This window comes from Gopherus flavomarginatus, chromosome 1 (assembly GCF_025201925.1).
Source record: "Gopherus flavomarginatus isolate rGopFla2 chromosome 1, rGopFla2.mat.asm, whole genome shotgun sequence".
Taxonomy (NCBI): domain Eukaryota; kingdom Metazoa; phylum Chordata; order Testudines; family Testudinidae; genus Gopherus; species Gopherus flavomarginatus.
The window spans coordinates 300,720,059-300,732,478 of record NC_066617.1 but is presented as its reverse complement, the minus strand read 5'-3'; the positions used below and the strand labels follow the sequence as shown (position 1 = coordinate 300,732,478).

Below are 12,420 nucleotides of genomic sequence, written 5' to 3'. Positions count from 1 at the left end.
CAGTATGCTCTTTTTCTTTATTTTTTATATGCATTAAATATTTATCATAATACAATCACTGACACAGCTGAGGTAATGGATTTTTCACTCATCAAATGAAGGGTTTCTCTGAGGCAGAATTGCAGAAGAATTCCTAACAAATTATCCTCTTTGTAAAGTTATACATTTTAAAACTCGGTATATTGTAAAGCTTAGTGGAGCTAGCAGGGTTATCTGAATTATTAATAATAAATAAGATATGTAACACTTATATTGCCTTTTACAACTACATTAGCTAATGAACTGCATGGAAGAACCTGGAAAATGGCACTGAGAATGAGTGTTTGAGGATCAGAATCCCTGTAATCCTAACATAACACTTAGGTAACAAGACTTGCTTTCTGCCTGCTTTTCCAGCCAGCCCTGGGCATGCCTGCCCTCTCATAGAAAAGTTTACTTAGACACTCACCTAAACTTCTCCTTTCTGGGTGAAGACAGAGGATAAAATATGTGTGGCAACCACCAAGGATTGTGAGGGAACGTAAGGGTATGGTGTTAAATTGAGTTAACTGTCAGACAACATTAGGGGAGCTGAAGAGAGCATCTTCCCAGGAATATCAGGGGAAAAAGAGGAGACAAGTACCAAGAGAATTGTGGGGAGGGGTATTATATAGGTGTAACTGAGGAGGAGAGGGCAGTCACCAGGGCTGACTGCAAAAGTGAAAGAAAAGATGAAATAGTAGGAGATCTGGGGTATCATGCTCTTACTGAAGTCCAAGGCAGTTTAACCATTCACTTCAGTGGTAACAGAGTTAGATTTAGATCAATGTCAAGAAAATTCCACCTGCCATATTTAACAACATGCAAAAAATGTTATCTGGAAAATTTAAATGTTTAATTTCAGGTCAGTTCAACATTAATCACTGTGTGCCTGAGCTGCCATGCCACCTGATGAGAGCTGTAGATTGGCTGATTCTTGCTCCTGTTCCTCTGAAGTGGCCAAGTTTCTTGCCCGACCTATATCTCCTCTTTTGCACCACAGTATTCCTTCTGGTTGAATGGTCACAATGCACTATGGGAGTCACGTGACCATGACATATTATGGGACATATAATCTGGATAGGAAACTCAGCCCATAGAGGAGAAAGAGAGCATAAATCTACAGAATGGAAGCATAAGAACTACAACTATGAAACATAGTTGTAGGATTACAGGGATTCTGATTCCTTCTGTGCCTCATGGGAGCACAGATTAATGTGAACCAAGCTGGAAGGGAATAGTTCAATTCGGAAATGTTAATGGAAACAAAATGTTTAAACATTTCTGAATTTAACTGTTTCATATATTTCTATACAAAGAAAAAATCAATATTTTGGCTTTTTTAGCTTGATTTATGTTTAAAATGGATTTTGGCTCTGTGAATTTCCTGCAGGCTGGAAATTCTGATTATTATTATTTTTTTTTACTAGCTCCGTACTAATGAAACACAACTTTAGGAAGTTTGACCTCCACACAATGTTTTCTTAATTTGGACAGGTACTTAAGTACATATGTATTTATATTTTTCACTCTATAAATCATACAGAATGAATCTGAGTATATGATGTATAGTGACTAATATAAATAGATGGTTCATCCACTGAAGTCTGTTACTTTGATGATGTACTACTAGTAGTGTCATCATCTTTGCTATCCATTAAGATTCTTGTGTTATTAAATAATACATGAGTATTGGGATTGATGCAAAAGAGAGTGCCTTTTTGCTGTTTACATAGTAATTAATAATTTAATAAAAGCAATAATGTGGGAAGAGACTCAGATTATAAGCCCTGAAGGTGGGAAGTGTGTCTTTTCAGTGTTTGCACAGTAACCAGCATACTGATGTTCAATTCTTGTTTTTCCAATAAAGTGATCCTGAATTATATACTATTTGAAGGTAGGAAAATGTGAGGGGTGGGAAATGTTTGTCTCTTGGAGCAGAGGAGAATCCCAGTGATTAAATAGTTTGTTATCTCTCTTCCTTTCTAGCATCAACAACCACATGAGGCAGTGTGATGGACCAGCCATCAACACACTGCATGTCCAGGGGCTGGCAACCTCTGGCACACAGCTCGCCATCGTAAGCACCCAGGCGGGGCCAGGCCAATTTGTTTACCTGCCGCATCGGCAAGTTCAGCCAATCGCGGCTCCCACTGGCTGTGGTTCGCCATCCCAGGCCAACAGAGGTGGCAGGAAGCTGCAGCCAGCACATCCCTCGCCCGTGACAATCCCACAGTCCCCATTGTCCTGGAACGGTGAACTGCAGCCAGTGGGATCCGCGATTGGCCGAACCTGCCAACACGGCAGGTAAACAAATTGGCCCGGCCCCGCCAGGGCGCTTACCCTGGAGAGCCATGTGCCAGAGGTTGCCGACCCCAGTCTAGTCTGTCTCTCTTCCTCGTGCATGAATACAGAAGAAGGGAAAAAACCCAGAAAGTGTTTGTCAGAATAATCCGGGATCTTTACAAAGGTATGGATTTCTTTCTACAAATAGATGAAGGCTCATGGAGGGATGATTTTTCCTGATTCATTTAGTCTACTTTAATGCTCACTCGTGGCTTGTCATTGACTTTGCCTATGCTTCAACCCTAACCTCATGCTCCCACTAGAACATCTGGAATATACTTTATATAGTAAGAATGCAGACTCTTAGGGAGCTTTTGTATCTAAAAGGTTGACGGACATTGGGGGAACATAAATAACTGTTTAATGAAATACAGAGATTTGTTGATAGCTATCAGATATATGTTTGAATGTGCATTTATGTATAAAAATGGTGGTTTTTAAATTGTTATGACTTCCACATGCGTAGCTAAATGACTGCTATTATCTGTTTACTAGTTTCATCAATGAGGTGTCACACAGAAACTCACTGTGGGAATTCTTAACAATATCTTTAAAGGATTCTATGAGTCTCAGACTCTTATTTTCTGCTCCGGGGTGTGTGGATGAGAACAACAATAACAATAATATGAAGGTAATTACCATCTCTAAATTATTTCAGTTGAGCTTCCTCAGTAACTTTCTATTTCAGTTTCTCAAAAGGCACAGCAGAATCTGTTCTGGAAAAAAAATCTAAGAAATTGGAAGCTGACATCAATTAGCTACAGTTGTAAACAGTTCAGGCATGCAACAACTGTGTGTGCAAAATGTGCATGCAGTTTCTATGATTGGGCACAAAAATAAAGTATTTATGTGAAAATGACCATAATTATCCATTTGGTCCTGTTTGCACATACCCATAATTGTGTGAAATGTATGTACACACATAGGTGCTGGAACTCTAGGATGTTGGAGTTGCTGCCACATCCCCAGGCTTGAAGTAGTAATAACAACCCAAATACATGGTTTCTGCCTTCAGCACTCTCCTCCCTCCTTCCCTGCCCACCGCTTGCCACTATAAAAATTGTTCTAGTACCATTGTATACACATCTGTGTAAACAATTGTCCATCTAACTTGTTAACAAAGCTGGTCCAGTGACTACAAATTCTTACTCAAAATATTGCTATTTACAGATACAAATTTCACGTAGCAAAATACCGTTCCTTCAAATTCTTTTCTAGTGTAACTCCACTGAAGGCAATGAAGTTATCCCATCATAAAATTTGGTCCTTCATAGTTACAAATGCATTTGATAGAACATTCACAAATTATTGGCCTAATCCTGAGATGCAATGAGGATGTGGTTCTCCTGTTAAAAAATATGTCTTATGTAGAAGGTGGTTTCTGTGGCAGAACAAAGATCATTTGATAAATAGGTTTTTTTTAGACTTTTTATTGATGACATTGCTAAGACATCTGGATGCCATAAATTAAGCAAACAATCTGATTAAAAATCAACAGAACATAACAGAGACCATACATAATGTGTGTTATAACTTCTATATAGACAGTTTGCTTATTTTTCATGCTATAAAATAATTTTATGATTATATGTCATCTATACAATTAGCCATTTATAGTCCACAGACCACAGAATGTAGGTAGAGTCCAGATGATCTTCTGCCTCAGTTTACATTTAGGTGGATTTTTATTTGAACTAAAAGGTAATTTTTAAGATATAATTTTGACACTTAAAATTGGTCGTTAAATTGTTGTGGCATACCTTCATAAACACAGGCAGGAAAGTTCAGGACAGTCAGTCATTTAGACACTCCCAGGTGGGAAACCTGATCTCAACAACTATACTTAATGTGTATATAGTACAGTCACTTAGCTGCTTATGCTCATGCCAATCTGATAGGATGGCATTCTGCCCACTGAAAAGTTACTTGAGCCTTTGCCCTAGTGCATGATTGCCAAGCATTTTTTTTTTTGTTTTTTTTAATGAGCAGCTTGCATGATGCTTCAAGTTCCATCTCTGTGCAGGATTCCTATATCCGTGAAAGCACTTAAGCAGTAGCATCACATGCATCCCTAAACTTAATCGCACCTATTGACTCTCCTGTGCCACAAAAAGAAAATCTCCATAGTTCAGGAAAGAAAGACATATGGGTCATTAACTACCCAAGTCCTCCTCCAGGTAATAAATTTAATAAATTGTGAATGATAAAACTAGTCATTCAATTTGCTGGTGACTCATTCCCCTGTGCTCATTCAGCTAACTTGGTTCTTCTCTTTCTTTTTAATAAGATATCTTTCAAGGTTTGGGTAAAATATGTACTGTCTGATTAAGGGATTGATCCAAAGCTTACTGAAATCAATTGTCTTTCATCAACTTTAGTGGACTTTTATATCATGCCTTTACAAAGTATGATTTAGTAGACTTTCTGTAAATGGTTTATCCTAAAGCTAAGTTGTTACACACTGGAGAAGATATTTAGACACAAATCTTGAACTCATAACCTACAAAAATTAAGAATATAAAATAAATAGATCTGTTTGGAAAATGGAATCCCCACTTTGGGGGGATTATTCTGAATTATAACAAAAGGTCAACATTTTGATTTTTTCTTTGAAATACACATTTTGAAAATAACTGATTTGTGTGTCTGTTTTTAATGAGGTAGAGACTTTTTTTTCTAATAATGTTTACACATAGTACATTAAATGTAAAATATATTTTAAAATGTTTAAACATAGTATATTACATGTAAATATATTTTAATATTGTGTAAAAGTTGAAACAAAATTAAGGAAAATGATAGTCACAATGAAATGGTTTTACTTTATTGAAATGCAACATTCAGATGTTCTTGAAATGAAATGAGAAAATAAAAATGATTATTTTCATATTTCCCATGGAACATTTTGTTGAAATAAGCCTATTTCTCTGAAATGTTTCAATTTTGACAAAACTGCATTTTCTATTGCATTTTGCATTGACAACAAACTATTCAGTTAAAAAAAAATTAAAGCTGCTTTAAAAATACATAGCTGCAGCCTAATTTAATTGTTGTTAAAAGAGTAACCCAGTTGAGGAAAGAGGAGATGCTATGTGACAAAGGGTATGTCTACACAGCAACATCTGATACAGGCTAGCCTACAGAAACTAAGTTGAATCTAGCTAATGTGGTAACAATAGCCATGAAAACAGCACAGATCAGGCTTCAGCACAGGTTTTACAAGTCTGGAATGGATCCTAGACCCTTACATGTACTTGACTCACTAGCCTGATTTGAGTTTTTCTTTGCATTATCTTCACTACTGTCATTACCTACACTGGCTAGATTCAAACTAGTTTAGGCAGGCTAGCTCATTCACAAATTCTGCTGTATAGATATACTCAAAGATGGACAAATTCTCTGCCTGCACCCCATTTAAGGTTCAATAATGCATCACTTAAAGTAAATGACAAAATTCTCATTTGCTTCAATAGTATCAGCAGACCTTGGGAGCACCAGAGCAGCGTTAAGTGAAAAAGTCAAAACATTGCTATCTAATGTTCTAGTGTTGATGATGATGAGTTAAAGGAAATTGTGAGTATCAAAGGTATGTATAAGAAAATATCGGGGCTTCTGGGAATGTTCTTTCAGTTGGGTGATACATTCATATTTTCATTATATAATATACTTATTTCTATTAAAATATAGTTGGGCTCATTAAGACAAAAAGGTGTTTTTTTGTTCCTTGTAAATAGCAACAAATTTTTACCTAGCTTCACCTCCAATTTCTAAGTAATGTTATGTGAGTGCAGACCATATCTTTAATCATTACCTGTGGATGAGTAGAATTCATTTTTGATACATAGAAAAATATGCTAATATACTTGGATAAACAATTTTAATAATGAACAAGTAATAAAAATACAGTACAGAAATAACATAATTCAGAGTGATTATAACAAAATTAATAGAATGATTTAGTTCTTGTCCATTTTTTTAACATTGTGAAGAAATAGGTATAAATTTGCCTGGTACTATTTCACAAAACAAATAGTAAAATTAGAGTCAGAAATAATTTCTGTACTACTAAGTAACACTAATTCAAAGAATTAAAGGTCAATTTTTATTTCCATCACTTTTTTCTTTTACAAAATACATTATTAAATGGATTCAGCATTAACTAGCTGATTGTTCTAAAGCTATCTTGAAACATGACACATAAAATTATGTATTCATGCCTGCTACTGATGCTGTATGTTTGCTGTTCGTGTGTCTTTGTCTGAGCAATGGTTGAGGTTAATACACTGAGAACAGAATGACACTGTAATAGTTAAAAATAGTTAAACAGTTTGGTAGAGGAAATACTTTATTATATCACAATATAGTGAACATAAAGGTATAATTCTATACTCCTGCATACCAGAATTAAAATGTTTTGACAAGTAGCCTGCTCCTGCAAGCTCTCACTCATGTTAGCAGACCTAGTATCCAGCAAAACTTTTTGCATAAGTAAGGGTTTGCCGTATCAGTAGTGGTAGTAGTAGTAGTTTAGCATCTTCAGTAAGAGTGAAAATGAAAATTAAGATTCACTACTTTGTAAATTGCAGAGGAATTAATTGGTATACAAAAAAGAGGAATGCTACTTCAATAGGACAATTAATCAAAGCATAATCATTTCAGCTAGAATTTAAAAAAAAATAAGATAGTTAGGTGCTAACTCCCATTGATTTCAATGGGAGCTAAGAACTTAAATAACTTTGAACATAGAGCCCTCGTTGCACTGGAAGGGACCTCGAAAGCAGATCTAGTATAGTCCCCTGCACTCATGGCATGACTAAGTATTATCTAGGCCAGGGGTTGGCGACCTCCGGTATGCAGCTCTCCAGGCCAATGGGGGCGATGGGAAGTGGTGCGGGTGAGAGATGTGCTGGCCACGCCACTTCCCACCACCCCCATTGGCCTGGGACAGCGAACCTCAGCCAGTGGGAGCCGCGATCAGCCGAACCTGCCGACATGGCAGGTAAACAAACTGGCCCAGCCCACCAGAGTGCTTATCCTGGCAAGCTGCATGCCAGAGATTGCCAACCTCTGATCTAGACCACCCCTGACAGGTGTTTGCTCTTACAAATCTCCAATGATGGAGATTCCACAAGCTCCCTGGGAAATTTATTCCAGTGCTTAACCACCCTATCAGTTAAGTTTTTCCTAATAACCAAACTAATCCACACCTTCTGCATTTTAATTCCATTGCTACTTATCCTATCCTCAGAGGTTAAGGAGAAGATTTTTTTTTCTTTCCTCTCCTTGTAAAAACCTTTCATGTACCTGAAAACTGTCATCATGTCATGTCTAAGTTGTCTCTTCTCCAGAATGAACAAACCCAGTTCTCTTAATCTTTCCTCATAGGTCATGTTTTCTAGACCTTTAAACATTTTCGTTGCTCTTCTCTATACTTTATTTATTCTCTTATCACCATGAGTAGACCCAAATGGAACAATTTTGTCCAAACTATTTTCCATCACAAAATACTGTTTCAAGAAAAATAATGTCAAGTATCAGAGGAGTAGCCATGTTAGTCTGGAATAATAAAATCACAAAACCCTAAAATACCTCACAAAGTACAATTGAAACTAGCATACACACAGGGTGTCATTATTTGATAAGGAAAAGTTTGTGGAAGAAAGTGAGTAGCTAGCAGGAAGTTTATTCTTGTGCTCAGTTTTAATAGATAGCTAAACTTTCCTAGATCAAGTTAATACAATGGTGGTTTCACAGAACACGCAATCTAGTTCAGAACAGTTCTCAGCAGTTCAACATATACTTACTTGTCTGTCACTAGAATGTGATGTGGATAGCACAAAATGCAGTATCTATTTCTTGCTCTCTCACTTGTGACTTTTCACTTTCTGAACAGATCCTGCTAATAAATTAAAGGTTCTTAAAAACCATCACTGAGCAATTAGTTAAAAATATGTATTTAAATTAGGAATGTGTACATGTTTCAAAGGGAATGCTTTCAATCCAGTGTTAGCATAGCTGTCTTAAATGTTCTGAATGGAAAATTCCTTCATACAAGGTTCAGGTAATAATCTAGTTAAGAGGTTAACTGCACCACAGCTAAAGGGGGACAGAATTTCTCTGGGTTTATCTAAAGAATGGTAGCTCTCCTTTGTGGTTAGGAGGGAGTGGGTGGAGAGGAAGAAGGCAGAAACTGCTGTAAAAGGTGCTCAGTGGTCAACTTTGCAGCAATGACTCACCCCCTCCCCAGGAATATGCATAAAGGTACGAAACCTGGGTGGGGCAAGTCTCTATGTCCCAGCAGCGAGGAAGCCAGCATGTCTTCAGGGAAGCACAATCAGGATTGTTTAAGCAGCATGGCTCCAGGGGCATGGAAAAGGGTGAGCTCGAGAAAACGGGGCTGTTTTCCCTTGGCCCCGGGGCAGGCAGGGCAGAGAGGGAAAAAAAAAGCAAGTAGAACACATGGGGGTAAGTTAACAAGATAAGCTTAGCGTCTCCTGCAGTCAGGAGACAGCCTGGCTTCAGGATCTCAGCATCGGAAACAATCAGCATGTATTGGAAGGGGGAAGGAGCAAGACAAGAGAGTCAGTGTCTTAAACAGTCAACATGCATTGGGGTGGGAACAGAGCAAGGCAAGGAAATTTAGCTGTTTCATGTACCAGCCATGGTGCAAGTGCATGTATCAGGTAAGAATTCTTTCTGGCTGCGTGCAGGTTGCTGCTCAGGTGTTGGTAGGCAAGCTGGAAGCTGCAATAGGGGAGAGGAAATTGGCAAGAATGCTTGGAGTCTTAAACAATCAACCTGCATTGGGAGGGGGGAGGCAGGAAAAAATAACTGTTTCATGTGCCAGCTGTGCTGCAAGCGCATGTATCAGGCTGCAGTTCTTTCTGGCTGTGTGCTGGTTGCTGCTCAGGTGCCTGTACCTTTGCTGGAAAGGGGGCAGGCACAGGCTACCGTGCAGGGCAGCCCCAAGGGAGCCCATGGACTGGAAGGGGACCCCAAACAGACAGTATTGCAGCAGGGTCAAGGGGGATCACAGGTATGAGGGCTGCTACTGCAGCAGGACAGGGAAGGGCACATGGAAACTCATCGGCCGTCAGGGCATGTAACCGCCTGGGGCAGAGTAGACACTCCCGGGAGGCCTATGGGGGAGCAGGTCTCTGCGGAACTTCCTCCACGCAGTCCTCATTACAGTTATGCTGGCATGGCTTACCCGATGGGAGTTCACCTACTCAGTACAGCTAAATATAAAGTCCTCAGAGGTGAATTTGTGGGTATAATATCCCTTTGGCACAGACAGTAAACATGGGCAAGGGAAGCAAAAGAGCGAACTGCCCAAGTAGCCAAGGGTGCCTAGAACATGGCAAAAAAATGGGACTCTGCCCTCATCATCTATGCGGGTGTTACCCTAGGGTGACCAGACAGCAAAAATTGGGATAGGGATGGGGATGCGGTGCAATAGGTGCCTATATAAGAAAAAGACCCCAAAATTGGGAGTGTCCCTATAAAATTGGGACATCTGGTCACCCTAGCCTACTCAGACAGCAGCCCTGCCTTTGTTAAGTATACAGATATAATTAGGCGGGCACACAATATGTTTGGGGGCATGTCATAAGCAGTTTTGATTAAGGGCAGCAACACAAACTGGAATAATGTGGCATCACACACTGTGGTTGAAGAACATAACAGCAAGGGCCCCAGGGATTTGTTCATACCACAACAAGCTCGAAAGGGGTCCTGGGTACATCATAGTATTTGCTGGGCATTTAATAATGGTGGTTGTTTTCGCAGCCCCTGTATATTCAGGCATGTTTGCAAGATGATAACCGCCGGTAATTTTATTTCGACAAGGCTATGCCCATGGGCTGTTCAGTATCCTGTGCTGCTTTTCAGAAATTCAGTACCACGTTGTTCTGGGCAATGGTGCAGTCAATGGGACTAAACTAAATAATGCATTGTTTGCATAATTTTTGTTCGCAGGTGTCATAAACAGATAGCTAAGGGTTAATGTCTCTTTCACCTGAAGCACCTGACCAGAGGACCAATCAGGAAACCGGATTTTTTCAACTTTGGGTGGAGGGAATTTAGGGTCTAAGTCTTTTGTCTGCCTGCCTGCTTTCTCTGAGCTTTGGAGAAGTACTTTCTACTTTCTAGTCTTCTGTTTCTAAGTGTAAGGACAAAGAGATCAGATAGTAAGTTCTATGGTTTTCTTTTCTTTGGTATTTGCATGAATATAAGTGCTGGAGGGCTTTAATTTGTATTATTTTTAAATAAGGCTGTTTATTCAATATTCTTTTAAGCAATTGACCCTGTGTTGTATCATCTTAATACAGAGAGAACATTTGTATGTATTTTTCTTTCTTTTTATATAAAGCTTTCTTTTAAGACCTGTTGGAGTTTTTCTTTACTTCAGGGAAATTGAGTCTGTACTCACCAGGGAATTGGTGGGAGGAAGAAATCGGGGAGATCTGTGTGTTGGATTTGCTAGCCTGATTTTGCATTCCCTCTGGGGGGAATAGGAAAGTACTATTTGTTTCCAGGATTGGAAACAGAGAGGGGGAGTCCCTCTGTGTAGTTTCACAGAGCTTGTGTCTGTGTATCTCTTCAGGAGCACCTGGAGGGGGGAAGGGAAAAAGGATTATTTCCCTTTGTTGTGAGACTCAAGGGATTTGGGTCTTGGGGTCCCCAGGGAAGGTCTTTCAGGGGGACCAGAGTGCCCCAAAACACTCTAATTTTTTGGGTGGTGGCAGCAGGTACCAGGTCCAAGCTGGTAACTAAGCTTGGAGGTTTTCATGCTAACCCCCATATTTTGGACGCTAAGGTCCAAATCTGGGACTAAGGTTATAACAGCAGGATGAACTGGGTCAAATGAGTGTTTGCACTTCTTGAACACATTTCAGGCCGTGGCTAAATAGTTGGAGGAACCCCTAGCGAAGGGCAAAACAGAAGGCTCTTCCACTACATTAACCTACCTGGGCATTAACCTGAACTTTGCTTGCAGGGTTGTTGCCCCGGGGTGAGCATTTTGTGCCTGACTGGCAGTGGCAACAGCTAGCATAGCCAGACCACACAATTACATATGAGTCACTACAGATATGTAGGAAGACTTGTGGGCGTGGGAAAGTTTTCTCAGTCAATTTAATAGGGTATCATTGTGGAGGTACAAATAGTTATTAATTTGGGGATTAGAGCTGGCTAATATAAGGATGTGCTTCTGTTGTGACAAATGTGGCAGTGGTACAGGTTATCAGTCACCAAACTTCCAGATTGCACAGGTTTGTGAAGTTGGTAAGGGCATTTGTTCTCCAATGCTTAACCTTCAACATCTTTTTTTTCTTGCAAGCATGTGCCAGGCATGGATAATGGCATAGCAGACACCTTGTCTCATTTCCGGTTTGCCAGATTACATAAGTCGCAGGCTCTCAGGAACCTTGGAATGTCATGTGGTTGGCGGAATGCAGACTTTTGGCTCTAGTTTGAAAGTTGTTTATTTTGTTTTCTTTTAAGGAGTCTTGTCAACACAAGGATCCAGAGAATGGGTCACCTATGAGGCCCTCCATTAAGGATGGTTGTTGCAGTACCAGGTCAAGGACAATGCAGCTGCTGATGCCCTTTAACGATCACACATGGGACAATGGGTTCTTTCTCCCCAGTAGGACTGCTATCGAAGAGGCCATTTGCAGATGTCTGAGAACCCAGCGGGGTTTGGGGGAAGGCAGCCAAGGAAATGACTGGCGCCTCCTTGTGGCGGATGTTCAGTTCAGGTACTCCATAGGGAGGGCAGCCAGTGACCAGATAAATAGCCTGGTAAAGGATGTAATAGGAAGTAATAGATAAAGGAACAGAATGGGGATGGGGGTTTGAGGACACCTATGATTGATATGGCAGTGAGCCAACACCCTACCACCCCCATGCACACACACCATTCTCATAGCCCTCCTTAACCCTCTTACAAGGATGATGGATGGTAAGGTCCAAGCCATGGGTTGGGTGGGGCACCTGGATGGAAACAAAGGGGGGCTGGTGGAAACCCTGGAAAATTTATTTGAATAAGCATGG

The 12,420-nt window shown here is 39.9% G+C and overlaps 1 long non-coding RNA gene across 1 annotated transcript in view; it reads left to right on the top strand.

The window, feature by feature from the left end:
* Nucleotides 1-12,086, top strand: part of LOC127050796 (uncharacterized) — a 77,731-nt gene extending 65,645 nt beyond the window's left edge. Inside the window, exons 3-5 of the long non-coding RNA XR_007774282.1 lie at nucleotides 2,860-2,995; nucleotides 5,838-5,950; nucleotides 11,869-12,086. This is a non-coding gene — a long non-coding RNA (uncharacterized LOC127050796). The remainder of the gene's footprint in view (nucleotides 1-2,859; nucleotides 2,996-5,837; nucleotides 5,951-11,868) is intronic.
* The last annotated feature ends 334 nt before the right edge of the window (nucleotides 12,087-12,420 follow it).